The sequence below is a fragment of the Hemicordylus capensis genome, chromosome 1 (assembly GCF_027244095.1).
Source record: "Hemicordylus capensis ecotype Gifberg chromosome 1, rHemCap1.1.pri, whole genome shotgun sequence".
Taxonomy (NCBI): Eukaryota; Metazoa; Chordata; class Lepidosauria; order Squamata; family Cordylidae; genus Hemicordylus; species Hemicordylus capensis.
The window spans coordinates 30858566-30872613 of NC_069657.1; the positions used below are offsets into that span (position 1 = coordinate 30858566).

General features: G+C 43.4%; 1 protein-coding gene across 4 annotated transcripts in view; it reads left to right on the forward strand.

Moving 5' to 3' along the window:
• Positions 1–14048, forward strand: part of CLMN (calmin) — a 140287-nt gene that overhangs the window by 19547 nt on the left and 106692 nt on the right. The gene's annotated exons all lie outside the window — the stretch shown is intronic.

Sequence of the window (14048 nt, forward strand, 5' to 3'; positions counted from 1 at the left end):
GAGCCCAGAGTGGTGTTCTGCATGCTTAAGTTTCTCCTCAAAACAACCCTGTGAAGTAGGTTAGGCTAAGAGAGAAGTGACTGGCCCAGAGTACCCAGCAAGTATCATGGTTGAATGGGGATTTGAACTTAGGTCTCCCGGGTCCTAGTCCAGCACCCTAACCACTACACCATGGTGGGTGGTGATGTAAAACTTATTGGTGGGCCATGGGATGCTAGTAAGAGAATTGACAGACTGTGCAAAATGGAAATGAGCATGCTGGGGATGCTGGGTGCTCTTTGTTGGTTAGTGCAACATTTAGTCTGAAGAAGAGTTCTGGAGAGCTCAAAAGCTTGCTCACTTATTTGTAACATTTTAGTTGTTGTAATAAAGGTTTGGGTTTTGGATTTGTTTAACAAAGACTTTAACAAAGATAACAAGACTTCCTACAATTTTTGTATGATCTATGATACTATGAGATCCCTTGATTAGCATTCTTCTCTTCCCCTTCAAACTTCCTCTCCTCCTTTAAACCCTATCACTGATGTCAGTATCTTTACAGGGCTGTGGGAATGGATGTAATTGCCAGATACTTGGCTAGAGTTGGCAAAGGGCAAAGTTTGCTGAGATGTTGTAATGGGCTGTTCCTATCACCAGTGCCTCCAGCTCACGTTGCTGAAGAAATTCTGTCACATGCCTCTCACTGGGCAAATATTAAAGAATAAATACCTCCACCTACTTAAGTGTCTGGAGCCAACCTAGTGAAAAGACGATCTGTGTATGCTGATCTCTGGGAGCAGTTTACAAGTGCTTTCACACATGTTCTTCATGAAATAGCTGCTATCATCATTCCAAAACTTGAGAATGTGATGTTGCTATGATAATTGATCAAGAGGCTTTTTACCCACAGGGTATTTTTGAGAAGCTCGAAGTACATCTGTGAATGTCTAAACACAGTTGGGAGAACTAGAAACTATAGATTTTTGAAACCATGTTTACAAGCATGAACATAGGTGTGTCTGTGTGTGTGTCCATGTATACCCTGCTTTCTGAAAAATCCTTGTCCCTAGATCAGAAGCTGGGGCGTCTTTCATTCAGAAGGAGGGAAGGTGTCTGAAGTTGCAGAGGAGAGCTAGTCCTGTGGCAGCGAGCATGAATTGTCCCCTTTGCTAAGTAGGGTCTGCTTTGGTTTGCATTGGGATGGGAGACTACATGTGAGACTTCATGCGAGTACTATGAGAGACTCCGTTTAGGGCAGGGGTTCCCAACCTGTGGTCCTCCAGATGTTGCTGAACTACATCTCCCATCATCCCCAGCTACAGTTGTGGCTGGGGATGATGGGAGTTGTAGTTCTGCAACATCTGGAGGCCCACAGGTTGGGAACCCCTACCTTAGGAGAGGGGGGCATAGCTCAGTGGTAGAGCATCTCCATTGCATGCCAAAGATTCGAGGTCAGCATCTCTAGGTAGGGCTGGGAGACTCCTACCTGTAACTTTGGAGGAGCTGCTGCCAATACTGAGCTAGGTGGACGAACTGTCTGACCTGGTAGAGCCTGTGACTTCCCCAGGTCTTGTTTGTTTTGCATCTAGTACCTGCCCCAAAATTTAGGAGCTAGATGAAGGACACTTGGCAAAATTACCAAACTTAGTGACAGACATTGTGGAGGGGGAGGGTGAACAGGCTTCTCTTTATCCCTTTTACATGTAAAATTCTTGGAACAGAGACAGGGTTGTCTGTCATAAATAAGCCTTTAATTAAATGAAGTCACCTCTGAATATCCTGGTCTAGGCTGTGGTTAAATTTCTCATCGCCATGCGTTCCCTGGCACCTGGGAATTGCCAAGCCCTGTTTTAGATGGAGCATGCTAAATGGGAGGGGAGCTGGTCTTGTGGTAGCAAGCATGGATTGTCCCCTTTGCTAAGCAGAGTCCACCCTGGTTTGCATTTGAATGGGAGACTACATGTGAGCACTGTAAGATATTCCCCTCAGGGGATGGGGCTGCTCTGAGAAGAGCACCTCCGCACAGAAGGTTCCAAGGTCCCTCCCTGGCATCTCCAAGATAGGGATGAGAGAGACTCTGAGAAGCCTCTGCCAGTCTCCATAGGCAATACTGAGCTAGATGGACCAATGGTCCGATTCAGTATAAGGCAGCTTCCTATGTTCCTGTGCTCTGCAATGTTCTGTGACTCATGGGGCAATTCATGGTGGGCCTAGATCCTATGAAAGCCACTACCGTGTCATGGTTTGGTAGCTCATTTTATAATTTGGAAGAATGGGTAGTTCTCTGGACCTCTTGTATGATGATCAAGGAACAATTGGGGGGGAGAAATGTGTTTGAAGACTTGGGTTTATAATCCCATATTTGTGGTGGAAAATAGAGTAAGGTTTGTTCATATGCAATCAGGATTCAGAATAAGCCCTGCTAACAGAAGACGTGTTTACATGCTATGTGAACAGAAGCTTGGTGACAACTGCTTGATCTGGTGGCTTTGACCTAGAACTTTTTTCTAGTATGTGGAAGTCAGCTTCCCTCCATCTGAACGATATACTGCTTCCCAGTGGGCTAGATGCTGCTGCACAAAAAAATCTCTACTTTACCCATTTATCTGAAACAGCAGTCAGCGACACCATCTGGAATCTACAAGCGAGGTAGGAATGGGACCACTGTTAAACAGTGCCACCCAATCCCACCTCCCTCAGACGTTCCAGAAGGATACCATGGTTGATGGTTTCGAAAGCCGCAGAAATCCAAAAGGATCAGCAGAGTCACACTCCCTCTGTTGATAGCCAGTTGGACCATCAGGCTGACCAAGGCAATCTCAACCCCATAGCCCATTAGAACTAATTTTAATAATTTGTTTTAATAATTGTTTTATGCTACTGTTTTTATTGTTTTATGCTACTATTTTTATTGTTTTGTGTATTTTAATCTGTGTTGATTTTCAAACATTGTTTTAAATTTTGTGAAACGCCTAGAGATGTACATATCAGGCGGTATTAAAATATGAATAAGAATAATATAAGCTTTAAAGACTATGTACAGTCTAGTATATGATGGTTTTAGAAATGAGGCTCCATGTACCCAGACTTTGCCTTGATCAGAGATGCTTCAGGCAGAAATTCATCAGGGGCATCTCCAGGAAGTAATTGTGAATGCTGCACCTGTTAAACTTCTGCCTGGATGCATTCCTCCCCAGCCCAATGTCCAACTGAAACACTCTCCATCTTAACTATACCAGCATGACTGGTAACAGAAGCCGGTTTGAAATGGATCTAGAGATAATCTGCATCATCCAAAACTTCCTGGAGCTGAGAGGCCACCACCCGCTAAATCACCTTGCCTAACTATGGAAGATTGGGAAAAGGTCTGTAATTAGCTAACTCTGAAGGATCCAATGCCGGTTTCTTCAAAAGTGGTCTAATAATAGCCTCCTTAAGATAAGGAGGCATCCTGTCCTCCCTCAGAGAAGCATTTATAATATTTACCAGACCCTTGCTGATAATATGATTACCATATGAGATAAGCCAAGTTGGGTAAGGATCAAGAGAACAGGTTGTAGGATGCACAGTCTGAAGCAGTTTGTCCACTTCCTCAGGAGTCACAAACTGAAAATGATCCAATCTAATCCCATAAGAGGAGTTGCTGGATGCCTCCACATTAGACTCTGCCGTAGCTGTGGAATCCAGCTCGGCCTGAATCTGAGAGATTTTATCCTCAAAAAAGTCATTTAAAATGTCACAGTGGGTGTCCGATGGTTCCAAGTTTAAATTCAAGGGGGAGGGGTACGTACTAGCCCCCTCACAACCCTAGATAACTCAGCTGGACGTGAATTTGCAGAAGCAATGCTGGCAGAAAAGAACCGCTTTTTTGCCACCTGCACTGCCAGAGCATAGACCTTCAAATGTGCTCTGAGTTGTGCCCAATCAGACTTGCGCCAAATCTTCCTCCACTTGCGCTCTAGTTGTCTACTTTGCCCCTTCAGTTCCCATAGTTCTACAGCTACTCCACCTCCCCGTCCACATCCTCTTACCTGCTCCACCATGGAGTAACCCTCTGGGAGAAGCTGGGTCCACACCGGACCACTTGCCTTTCCCGGCCAGGTCTCTGTGATACATACCAAGTTGACTCCTTCATCCATAATCAAGTCATAGACTACCTCAGATTTATTTTGAACCGACCTGGCATTACAGAGTATAAGGTGAGGTTCTGTGGGTGGTTGGCATTGCTCTCTGAGGTCAAAGAGGTGGTAGGCCTGCTGGAAGGTGAAACAGCAATTAAATTGCTGAGCTATACCACCACTGGTATAGCTGCCCCAGAGTTGACCCCCACCGCCCCATCCCTGTTCAACCCAAGGCACGAACCTGTACCCAGCTTAACTCAATACTAGGCAACAGTGAAGTGAGCAGAAATTTTCCTTCTGGCAGTCCAAGACAATAAGTTGTCCCCAAACCCTCAGTCCCACCCCCTGAAGGCTGCCACAAAAACCCAGCCCCCTTTGGTGGACCTTATAAGGGCCAGGAGTTCAAAAGCCTGGCCGGTGTAGCTCTCACCTAACCACTAATCAGGCCAGCCCTCCCAGTTGCAAGAAATTACAGCACGATTAAAGTGAGCAAACACATCAGAGAACAGATAGTAGCCTGCAAAAGGGAGAAGCATGTATGGCGTGGAAGTTAAGATTGGCACCTTAACTTGCAATTCCCATTCTTTTTAGAGCATGAATGAAAACATAAACGCATGTTAACTCTCATCTTAAATCAGAGGCTTTTAATTACTGTACTTTGCTCATTGGATTAAGAAGTAAGGACACATGTTCCCCCTCCCCATGCATCATTCGTGTCTCATGCAGTGTATTTTGTCAAAGCCAACACATTACATACACTCCAGATTCTACTTTAAAGTAGCATTTGGGGCACATGTAGAGAAGCAGTTCAGATGAACTGCAGCCCTGTGGGAGTACGAAATGGTACCCCGAAGTGGGTAGGGAACATGAACGCTGAGGGCACGCAGGCTTCCTAGTCACATGGGGCATGCTAGTTGGGTGAAGGATTGTCTGAACTGGCCCCATGTATAAATCTTCAGGGTTCTCCTCCATGGGCCAGTTCATGTTGGAGATGGAGTTCCAGTGCATCCACCTTTTGCACCAACTATCCTAATGACCACTAGGGGCACTGGGAGTAAAGATAGTGAGTAAGGGTCTCCCTAACTGTTCTACCTGTCTTCTCTTCCACACTTCCTGTGCTGAGTCACAATCCTTCCTTTCCTCTTAGAGAGCAGATGGAAACATCTGTCTACCTCCTTACCTATTCAATATGTAGTCCTTTAGATTGAGGATTAGGTCTTTCCTATCCAAGTGTACTTAACCAATAAATATTTAGTATTTAGTTCTAAAAGAAGCTCCATGTGTTTTCTCTAAATAGCTGCAACAACGAAACCATCCTCTGCTACCTATTCTGTAACTGGACTGTGTGCTCTCCAGCAGCATCTGGTCGGCCACTGTACGAAACAGGGTGCTGGACTAGATGGGCCTTGGGCCTGATCCAGCAGGGCTGTTCTTATGTTCTTATGCTCTCTTCCTTAGTGCTCTGCTGTTTACCTACTGGGGGTAAAATGAACAACTCCCTCCCAACTGTTCAAACCTCATGACTTCAGCACACGTGAAGAGGTAGAGGGTGCTAACTGAGCAAACAGGCACCTTTTTAAAGTTAGGATTTTTAAAGTGAGGGACAGCAACTGGCCCTATCCAACCCCAGCAGAGCATCCCTCCAGTGGTTGCTGTTGGTGGCTGTCTTGCATTTCTTTTTTAGACTGTGAGCCCTTTGGGGACAGGTAGCTGTTTTTAATGTCTGTATGTAAACCGCTTTGGGAACTTTGGTTGAAAAGCGGTATATAAATATTTGTCATGTTGTATTTGTATTCGTACCAAGAGCGCACTTGTTGGGACATCCTCCATGGATGTCTCAATGCCCTCCCATTGATTGCGTGTGGGGGCTGTTCATCTCAATAGGCCCTAGAGCGGGGCTGCAGAACCTCGGCCCTCCAGCATTTTTTGGACTACAATTCCCACCATCCTCAGCGAAAGTGGGCAATAGTCAGGGGTGATGGGAATTGTAGGCCAACATCTGCAGGAGGGCCAAGGTTGTGTAGCCTTGCCCCAAACTCAGACTCCAAATACTTGTTTTGACAAGTATTTAAACTTGTGTTTAAGAATACTAGTTTAAATAAGAATTTAAACAACCCGTGTATCTTGGTGTGTTCCCTTCCTGATCATGTGTGCGGCCGGTGTATCTTTTATAACGGTCCCGTATTTATTGTGACAAACATGGTTTTAACAGCTTGCAAACACCAGTCTTGGTAAACTTTGTCTTTCTATCCACCAATACAGTTTTAGAATTAAAATTTGACTTGGAAGTTCACTTAGCCTGCAGTACTTAAAGTCAAGAAATATTTTTGAGGTAGAAGGTTTTGTTAAACCCCTTCATGGACTTCACAGGAAGTCTCACAAGCCTTGCTCTCTGGTCCACCATGAATGCAAATTCATTTTGCAGGTATCACAGAAGGTCGTCTTCTGTGGTGGTGCTACAACTTTGAAACCTTCTCCCCTGGGAGATTCATCAGGCTTGCCACTTTTTACGCCGGCAATCCAAATGCATTTGTTTTGCAAGGCTTTTAATTGACTGGTTTTAGTGCCGAGTATTAGTGGCCACTGTTTTATTGGTTTATGTGTGTGCTTTATGTTTTGGTTTATTAGTGCTGTATATTGTACTTTAAATTACTTGTGAGAAGCTGTGTTGTGAAGTTTTTAGACTGAAAAGCGGGGCATGCATCTTTTGAATAATTCCAGTCACTCAGATTGTGATCTGAAGCACACTTACTTGGGAATAAATACCATTGAATGCAATGGGGCTTCCTTTTCCAGTAAAAATAATAGGATCTGGCTGTTAGTCCAGTAATGTACTTGCATTGAAGATAGTGTTGCCTTGTTCATTTAACGGACTAACTTGCCATATTGGCCTGCTTTGGTTTTAATAGGTTTATACATCAAGCCAGCATCTTAAAGAAAAACACATTTACTGTAGCATAAGCTTTCTTGGACTAGAGCCCACTTCATCTGATGATTTGGGCTCTGGTCCATGAAAGCTTGTGCTACAATAAATCCATTATCCTTTAAGGTGCCCCAAGATTATGTTGTTCTTGATGCAACAGATGGACACAGCTACTCCTCTGGATGTTAGGTCAAGTTGAATGCTGAGCAGTGGCAAGAAAGGTCTCCAGGCTTAGTTCAGAGTTAAGGAGATGAGATGGACAAAGGTTCAATTCCAGCTGGCAAATAGAATGGCTGACATGAGGAGGGAAATTATTAAATAACATGTGTGGCGGGCGAACTCACAATAGCTACTTCCTGTATTTCTAGCCAACAATGGGGGCAGGGCTGGCAGGGAGGAACGCTGCTGCCACAAAAATATTTCAATAAAATGGAGCGTCGGTGGGGGGAAAGCTGCGGGAAGGGTAAGAGCAACCCCCCCTTAAAGGGACCCCCCCCGGCGCCAGACCGCCGGACTGGGCCATGTTTGAACCAGTTCGGAAACCTCTATAATGGCCTCCGGACTGGTTCGTGCACATCCCTAGTTAGAACTTGATTCTTGCAGTGTTGAAATAAAGAGGATCTGCCTATCGATTTCTGTATCATGCTTGACACAAAAATATGTCATGAGTTTGGAGATCTGTCCCACTGGGGAGAATCTGCTGGGTTTACCGCAGTCTTCCTGAACAGAATTTGTCTCACAATCTGATGGAAACAGGATTCCTTATACAGTAATAAACTTCTGCAAAGTGAATAAAGGCAGAAATGACACATTGATTGAGTGATCAGCTAAGCCTGTAGCTGGGCTATAAGAAAGCAAAACTATATTTACTTCTATTATCATTGAGTGCAGATAAAATATTTCCAGCAAAGTTATGTTTGCTCATCTTCACCAGATCTGAGTTGGCAGGAATTGTGCCAAGTAATATAACAATAAAAGAGCAGCTTTGGTGTGGAGGGATGGGAAAACAATTTATTTAATGTATTCCATTCCAATCTTTTTAATCAACAGTTGACGTTCATCTGAAGTATAGCTGTATCTTGTATTAAAATAATAGGTTTGGGATTACATGCCATTATCATTAGGCACGGGCAGCAAATAATATTGATTCAACTACAAGACATGCAGAGAAAATTGCTGCAATTGATGGGAAGTAATTTAGTTTCTGTTTTGTAACATGACTTCCACCATTTCAAGGGGGGAAATAGGCAAACTTGTTTGAATTAAGATTGCGGTCCTAAAAAGACGTGCTGAGAAGCCAGCATGATTGAACTCAGTGGGACTGGTTTAGGATCATGTGGCATTGGAGTAACTGGCTTTCCTATAGTAGCAAGCAAGTGATCTATGGAGCCATTTGTAGTGTTGGAAAATCTAGCACATGATCATGTTTACACTTGGGTTGTTCATACAAATGCAAAAAATACAAAAAAATACACACAACACCCACCAAAACACCCCAACCACCAAATTTAAGAATATCGATGGCTGACATTCTGACTAATTTCAGATTTAATTAGGAAATACCAAAATTAATTTGGGAAGTACTTCAGAATTTTGGAATTAGTAAAATAGAATAGGATTTTCTCCCATAGAGGTGAATGGGGAAATCAAAGGGTGGGGGGGTGGGGGAATCACTAAAATTCAAAAATCCAACAAAAATCGAGGGATTGACCCATAGATTTGGCGGGGAAATTACACAGAGTCCTGCCAGTGTGGATTTGACATGTGTCCTACAGCCCTGGCTTGATCTCAGCCCCATACTTTTAATTTATAGAATACTCAATTTTCAATTTTATAGCTCTTACAGTTTATACTCATTGTATAGTATAAAAGTTTGATCTTGTACACTATTTCGTGCTTTTATCATTAAGAGTAGCCCTGCTGGATCAGCCCCAAGGCCCATCTGGTCCAGCATCCTGTTTCACACAGTGGCCCACCAGATGCCACTGGAAGCCTACAGGCAGGAGTTGAGGGCATGCCCCCCCCCCCCCCCGCTGTTACTCCCTTGCAACTGGTACTCAGAGGCATCCTGCCTCTTAACACTGTTTTATTTTCAACCTTCATTATAATTTGTATAACCATAATTTTATCCAGTTTTTCATAACTATACTCATAATATAGTAAAAAAGTTCACTCTCGTAATTTGTGCTTTTATCATTTTAACTCAGTCCTTTTCATAATCAGCTTTTATTATAATCCATATAACCATACTTTAATAACTATAATTAACTATCACAGCTTTGTAACTGGTTGGATTAGATTTTAATGATGCCGCAGTTTTTATAACTTCATTACGTCTTAGGGCTTATACCCTGCAGTTGCAGATTTTATACATTTTTACAGTTCCACAGTGTAAAAGCTTTATAGTTTCATAGTTTCTATTTGCTTTAATGCTATTATGACATATATCTTCTTGTCTTGTGCTTATGCTGGTCTAAGACCGTATTAAAGATGATTTGATTTGATTTGACTTCACATGTGCCAGATTTCATAACTGTATGCCTATCCATTCTGGAAATATAAAAGGGGCATGCGGTTACCCCTTTTCATGAAGGCAAAGGGCAGATTCCTCCACATTATTATTATTATTATTATTATTATTATTATTATCAATTCGATTTCTATACCGCCCTTCCAAAAATGGCTCAGGGCGGTTTACAAAGAGAAATAACAAACATATAAGATGGCTCCCTGTCCCCAAAGGGCTCACATTCTAAAAAGACACACACCAGCAACAGTCACTGGAAGTACTGTGCTGGGGGTGGATGGGGCCAGTTACTCTCCCGCTGCTAAATAAAGAGAATCACCATGGTAAAAGGTGCCTCTTCCAACACACATGCTGTTGGAATGATGGTCCAAGGGGGATCTTCAGTTTCAAAAGTTTTTGTAAAAGCCAGATTTCACAATTTTTAGCCAATTTTACAAATAATTCAAAAATTGACCAAAAATCATGGGATTGACCAGTTCTCTTCAAATTCACTAGAAGGGGCCCTGACCTCTTTCCTCACACGTGTGTTAACTTTGAAAGCTCTAAGACCAACTAGTGATTTTTTGGGTGATTTTTCCTTATTTCCCTATTGACCACTATGGGGGGAAATCCGAATTTAAGTCGGAATTTGGATTCCGAATCTGATCTAATATTGCCAGAGCCCATAGAATCAGAATCTGATGTTGTCAAATTCAGATCAGGTTGAATCCAAATCAGAATTTTCTGAACACGGACAGGCCAAATATTCATGTAATTTGTTCTTCCATTTCTGTGAACTGAGAACCTCATCTAACCTCCAGTGTTCTGCATATACGTAGTTCTCTGGCTATGATAAGTTAGAGGACTACATGCAGTCATTTCAGGATGAATCACTAGGAGATTTTTGTATAGTTTAATAAAAAGAGAACTGGATTTAAACCTAAATAGAAACCTGAATTTATAACCAAACCTTTTTGCCATAAAGAATGTCCACCAAGCATGAAAAAAGGTGCCAGTCCTTTTCTTTCCTTTTCCTTTTCTGCATCTTCGAATTTTAATGACCTGGAGGGTAGTGGGCTATCCCTCATTAGAAGACTTCAAGCAGAGATTACATAAGAACATAAGAACAGCCCTGCTGGATCAGGCCCAAGGCCTCTCTAGTCCAGCATCTTATTTCACACAGTAGCTCATCAGATGCCTCTGGGGAGACCACAGGCAAGAAGTGAGGGCACACATTCTCTCTTGCTGTTGCAAGTTGGACAGCCATCTGTTGGGGGCGCTGTAGCTTGCAATTGTCTGCAGTGAGGAAGGGGCTGGGCTAGATGGCCCACAAAACCCTCTCTAACTCAATTATTCTATCTGTTGTTTTATATGTACCATTTAGATCAGGGGTTCCCAATTGACCAGGGGTTCCCAATCCAAACTACAGGTCTGTGGACCACTAGTGGTCCATGCGTGGGTGGGAATATAACTCTGTGTACTTCTTGGCACAGCAGGGAAATGACTTGACTAAAAAGCCAGAGGTTGCCAGTTTGAATCCCCACTGGTATTTTTCTCAGACTATGGGCAACACCTATACAGGAAGGTGTTGCTTCCTATATCACTTTCAGCAGTGATAGAGGAAGATGCTGAAAGGCATCATCTCAGACTGTGTGGGAGATGGCAATGGTAAACCCCTCCTGTATTCTACCAAAGACAACCACAGGGCTCTGTGGTCGCCAGGAGTCGACACCAACTTGACGGCACACTTTACCTTTACCTCTTATGTACTATATGCAATGTTATATTATTAATCATATTGCAATTCACTTCACAAACATTGCTGTGTAATTATTAGAAATAGCAGGTTTTTAATACCCCGTGATATATGTTTGACTCCTGTCCACCATAGGCTATGTTTGTTTGTTTTTCAAATTTGGATATCGCCCCAAACTTCTGTCCCTGGGCGGTAAAAACATTTTAAAATGTTTGAAAACTGCTTGCTTACATGGTGGTCTGCAAAGGCTTTTGATGATGATTTAGTGGTCCACATAAAGGAAAAAGGTTGGGAAGCGCTGATGTAGACTTGAACATAACAACCTCCTCTTAAACTGTGGCATCACTGGTGTGTGTGTGTGTGTGTGTGTGTGTGTGTGTGTAGTTGTTCTTATCTGTGCTGCCAAAGCACATGTGATATGGAAAACCTATGATTGAATATCTTTACCTCCCTTTTAAAGAAATGATTTGGAAGTATATAGGAACATAGGAAACTGCCTTATATCAAGGGAACTATCTTAGACCATGCCAGACCATTGGTCTATCAGTATTGTTTATACTGACTGTCAGTGTCATAAGAACAGCCCTGCGGGATCAGGCCCAAGGCCTATCTAGTCCAGCATCCTGTTTCATACAGTGGCCCACCAGATGCCTCTGGAAGCCACAGGCAGGAGCTGAGGGTATGCCCTCTCTCCTGTTGTTACTCCCCTGTAACTGGTACTCAGAGGCATCCTGCCTTCGAGGCTGGAGGTGGCCCACAGCCCTCTGACTAGTAGTCGTTGATGGACTTCTCCTCCATAAGCACCTGGTGGCGCAGTGGTAAAACTGCCGCCCTGTAACCAGAAGGTTACAAGTTCGATCCTGACCAGGGGCTCAAGGTTGACTCAGCCTTCCATCCTTCCGAGGTCGGTAAAATGAGTACCCAGAATGTTGGGGGCAATATGCTAAATCATTGTAAACCGCTTAGAGAGCTTCCAGCTATAGAGCGGTATATAAATGTAAGTGCTATTGCTATTGCTATTGCTATTGCTATAAAGTTATCCAAGTTCCTCTTAAAGCCATCCAGGTGGTTGGCTATCACCACATCTTGTGGCAGAGAATTCCACAAGTTTATTATGCGTTGTGTGAAAAAATGCTTCCGTTTGCTGGTCCTAAATTTCCTGGCAATCAATTTCATGGGATGACCCCTGGTTCTAGTGTTATTTGAGAGGGAGAAGAATTTTTCTCTATCCACTTTCTCCACTCCATGCATGATTTAATAGACCTCTATCATGTCTCCTCGCAGGCATCTTTTTTCTAAACGAAATAGCCCCAGATGTTGTAGCCTTGCCTCATAGGAAAGGTGCTCTAGGCCCCTGATCATCCTGGTTGCTCTTTTCTGCACCTTTTCCAGTTCTACAGTGTCCTTTTTTTAGATGTGATGACCGGAATTGTACACAGTACTCCAGGTATGGCCCCACCATCGTTTTCTATAAGAGCATGATAATATTAGCAGTTTTATTTTCAATCCCCTTTCTAATGATCCCTAGTAGGGAATTGGCCTTTTTCACAGCTGCCGCACATTGAGTTGGCACTTTCAGTGAGCTGTCCACCACGACCCCAAGATCCCTCTTTTGTTCAGTCACTGACAGCTCAGATCCCATCAATGTATACTTGAAGTTGGGGTTTTTCGTCCCAATGTGCATCACTTTACACTTGCCAACACTGAACCACATTTGCCACTTTGTCGCCCACTCCCCAGTTTGGAAAGATCCTTTTGGAGCTGCTCACAATCTGTTTTGGATTTCACTACCCGAAAGAGTTTGGTATCATCTGCGAATCTGGCCACCTCGCTGCTTACCCCTACTTCTAGATCATTTATGAATCAATTAAAAAGCACCGGTCCCAGTACAGATCCCTGGGGGACCCGACTTCTTACTCCCTTCCATTGTGAAAACTCTCCATTTATCCCTATCCTCTGTTTCCTGCCCTTCACCCAATTAGCAATCCACATATGTACTTGTCCATTTATCCCATGATTGCTAAGTTTTCAAGGTCTCAGGCAGGAGTCTTTCCCAGCCCTACAGGAAGATTGAAGCTGCATGCAAGGGCCCTTCTGCATGCAAAGCAGATGCTCTGTCACCGAGCTATGGACCCATCCTCATAGCTGGGGTGGGGGTAGGGACCAGATTGTTTTGATTGGAGTAGCTGTGTGGTGGAGGGGGTGTTCAGCCCTTCCTCGTGGCGACACTTTTGTTCTCTAAATTGTCCCCCTCACACAAGCTGCTGTTAATCCTGCAATGAAAAGGATGAAAGAATGATATCGATACTTGTGTTTTTGTTTTCTGTTTCTGGGGTGGCGGGTTGTGATTAGGAAAATGGTGGGTGTATGGATGTGGGGAGCATCTCCACCCCAGAGGAAAATGGGAGTCTGCCCCCTTTGGTGGCTGAGATGTTATCTGGCGTTTGTCCCTTACACGTGACATTTTTGCTGCATTTTTAGCACAGGATAAATGAGTTTTGCTTGCTGTACTTGTCATCTAGCTTGTATTTTGCCAAAGATGAGTTGAAATTATTCCTCAGTAGATCCACCAGTCGTTACTCCTACCTCTTTGCTTAGAGAAGGACTTGCAACTGCCTAGAGAGAAATGCATTGCAGCGTGACCATAACCATGGTTACTTGGAAGTTAGTCACTGATTTCGTTGAGCTTTCCCAATAAGCAAACTTAGAATTGCAGCCAAATTTACATTTCAGTACCTCAACTGATAGGTAAGGTACCTGCCA